Source organism: Enhydra lutris, unplaced genomic scaffold (genome assembly GCF_002288905.1).
Source record: "Enhydra lutris kenyoni isolate GAN:26980312 unplaced genomic scaffold, ASM228890v2 scaffoldscaffold9, whole genome shotgun sequence".
NCBI classification, from domain to species: domain Eukaryota; kingdom Metazoa; phylum Chordata; class Mammalia; order Carnivora; family Mustelidae; genus Enhydra; species Enhydra lutris.
Window position 1 is genome coordinate 15,372,950 of NW_019154093.1, and position 3,528 is coordinate 15,376,477.

Sequence of the window (3,528 nt, forward strand, 5' to 3'; positions counted from 1 at the left end):
AAATAAAATATTTTAAATAAATAAGTAAATAAATAAAGTCTTCAAGGAAATTTGTCATTCTCAATCCCAATTTTTTTTAAAAATATGAATTTTAATCTATGATGGAGAAATTGTTAGGCAAAGTTCAATCTTAACCCAGCCCCTGTTCAAGTTATTGTAAATTCCAAATAAACTTACCTAGTAGAACATCACTGTGTTTAGGAGTATACAAAAGTAGGGCAATAACTGTACAAAAAGGTGTATAAAGATTGGATAGCGATGTTCATGAAAAGATCAACAACTAAATCTTTTCTTTGTTTAGAGAAAATGCTCATCAATTCTATCTGAATTAATGGCAGGGAATCTGTGATAAAACCGCAGAATGAAAGTTAGCACCATTTAACCTCCCTCCCTCCACCCACCCCAGCTCTTTAGGAGTTTGGAAGGAAGGCCTGCAGGGTCATTAAATTCTCTCTGTGGTAGCAGGATGGATGTGTTAGTCTCAAACCATCCATAATAGATGGGTGTCTAGTCTAGCCTTAGAAATCTATTCATATGGTGATTGCTACAAAGCCTCCCTCAGCAGTTAAGTGTTTTTAGAATTTTAATATTTATTAAATCCAAGCCTCATCAACTTATTTCCAAAGCCCAGATAATGGCAGGCAAGATTTGTTGTAATTGATTCGTCACCTGTCCATCCCTTGCCAGGTTCTCATCTTCCATGCCAGGCACTTTCCAATGTCAAATGACTTCCTTTCTCTCCTAATTGCCAGACTTTCTTCTACTTAGTCTTACATCATCTCTACCCTCCTCTCCTCCCATTTGTGCCTCGCCTCTCCTTTCTCGGGTGCTCGACTCTTAGTCTCCTTTAGATCAGTTCTTGGAACTAGAGCACTTCTGATTCTAGCCGCTGGATTTTGCAACTTTTCCATTACCTGCCTTATGTTTTCTGAACAGTAACGCTTTAGACATAGGATTGAAATATCTAATTATGTGTCACTGCAGCTGGCAAAGGGAAATTGATGCCCATTTTGTAATGTTACATTCATGAGAATTGATCTAGCTTTAAAATTTTTTACCCAGGGAGTGCCAGGGTGGCTCTGTCAGTTAAGCATCTGCCTTCAGCTCAGGGCATGATTCCGGGGTCCTGGGATTGATCTCTGCATCTAGTCATCAGGCTCCTTGCTCAGCAGGGAGTCTGTTTCTCCCTCTCCCTCTGCCCCTCTCCTTGCTTGTGTGTTCTCTCTCTCACTCTCTCTACTAAATAAATTATCTTGGAAAAATAAAAAAATAAAATTTTTTATCCAGTGTTGCTCACATTACAGATTTAGCCATTTTCACTCTATTTTCACCTGCATATTTCTCTCTCCATCATGCACTTGTGTCCTGGTCACCACACATCTCACACCTCTCCCTGCTTCATCTGTCTCTTCCAGTTGAAGATAGAGATATATGGGGGAAGTATATTTGTAGGTCATAGAATGGAAGTTTAAGAGGGTACGATAGAATGATTGAGGAGCAAGGCAAGGAGGGAAGGCAGGGTCAGTTGAGGAGATGTATAGAACAGGTAGAAGGGAAATTCAGAAAGGTAAGGTTATCCCAGTGAATGGGATACATCCTGAGGGTCCCATGGAGGAAGCAGCATTAACCCTGGTTCTTATTCTCCTCTAGGCAGTGCTTGTTTGTATCCTACCCTAGAACCTCAGGTAAATTTCTCACTTCAAGTGTCTGGAAGGAGAGATTAAACCAGAGTCATCTGTCTTTCCCACATACAAAGGTGGCAGGTCTGTCACTTCTGGAGAGAAGGTCTTAGGAGAAGAGCTCAGCTCCTCTCGTTTCTAGCCTGCCCTAATCTTGTGGCATCATCTTGGCTGTATCTGCGAAGTGGGAGATAAGAATACTGTTTCTTATCTATAAAACACTGGCTCTCTGGCTATAGATCTAATTTAGATTATAATCTCCTAGAATTGTGTTTAGCAATGCTACATAGAGAAAAGCATAAACCATGGTATCCGATAGACATGGGTTCAATTTTCAGTTCTGCCACTCAGCAGCCACATGACTTGGAGCAAGTTAGTTAGTTTCCCCACACCTCGGTTTTCTCATGAAAACTAAAGTACCTGCACTATAGGCTATAGAAGGAATTAAAGGAGATGATGTATGAAGGCTTCACAACACTATGAGGGCTGAGGCTGTGCCAATTTTTTCCCCATTTGTAGTCCAATGGCTGGCGCAGAGTATGTCCTCAATAAATATTTGTCAGAACTGAATGAGTGAGTAGGCACTTAATAAGCTGTACCTGGTTATCCCTTTGTCCAGGCTGATTCTGGCTGATAATAAGATACTCTGCTCTGACACAGCCTAAAAAAAAATTGCTACATCAAATCCAGGGATAGTGGCATACTAGTCTAATGTACCTGGGGGGTTGCATCATGTCCCATGGGCTAAAAGAGGCTTGTGTGAAACAAAACTTTCAATAGCATTGATTGTACCCATCAAGGAGTTTAATACAGTGCTTCTCAAACCTTAATGTGCCTCCAAATCACCCTGAGATCTTGTTAAAAAGCAGACTCTGTCTGTGCCATCTTTCCATGCTGTCATAATGGTGCATATCAATGTCCTGACTGAGGCTTTCAAGAATATCAACAATGCTGAAGAGAGGCAAACACTAGGTTCTTATTAGGGCATGCTACAAAGTCATTGTCCGATGTCTAGCTGTAATGCTAAAGCATGGTTACGTTGGTGAATTTGAATTCATTGATGATCACAGAACTGGGAAAGTTGTTGTGGACTTCATGAGGTTAAACAAGTGTGCAGTGATCTAGAATACGATATGCGGCTCAGAGATCTAGAAAAATGGCAAAATAAACTGCTCCCATCCCCTCGGTTTGGTTTCATTATACTGATAGTTGGTATCATGGACCATAAAAATGCAAGACGAAAACACACAGGAGGGAAAATCCTGGGGTTCTTTACCTAGGGATGTAATACATACATGCAAATGAATGCTTCGATGGGGTAGAAAACAAAGCAGGTTTTGATTCAATAGTTCTAAGTGGAAGTCAGACAAGCTCCCAGCTGAGATGCCTGGCTTCATTTGAGCAGCAGGGCTCTAACACAGAGGTCAATAGACTTTTTCTCCAAAGGGCCAGGTGGTAAATATGGTAGCTTTGTGAAATGTATGTTCTCAGCTGCCACTACACTTTACCGGTGCAGCCATAGACAACATGGAAAAAATGAGTGTGGTTGTGTTCTAATAAAACTGTTTTTACAAAGCCAGGGGCAGACTGGATTTGGCCTATGGGCTGTAGTTTGCTATTGCTGGTCTAATATAGTTAAAATTAGTGTATCATTCTTTTTTTTTTTTTTAAGATTTTACTTATTTGACAGAGAGAGAAATCACAAGTAGGCAGAGAGGCAGGCAGAGAGAGAGGGGAAGCAGGCTCCCCACTGAGCAGAGAGCCTGATATAGCGCTTGATCCCAGGACCCCGAGATCATGACCTGAGCTGAAGGCAAAGGCTTGACCCACTGAGCCACCCAGGTGCCCC

The 3,528-nt window shown here is 41.4% G+C and overlaps 1 pseudogene; it reads left to right on the forward strand.

Annotated features, from left to right (window-relative positions):
- The first annotated feature begins 2,581 nt into the window (after positions 1 to 2,581).
- Positions 2,582 to 2,959, forward strand: LOC111142790 (annotated as a pseudogene).
- The last annotated feature ends 569 nt before the right edge of the window (positions 2,960 to 3,528 follow it).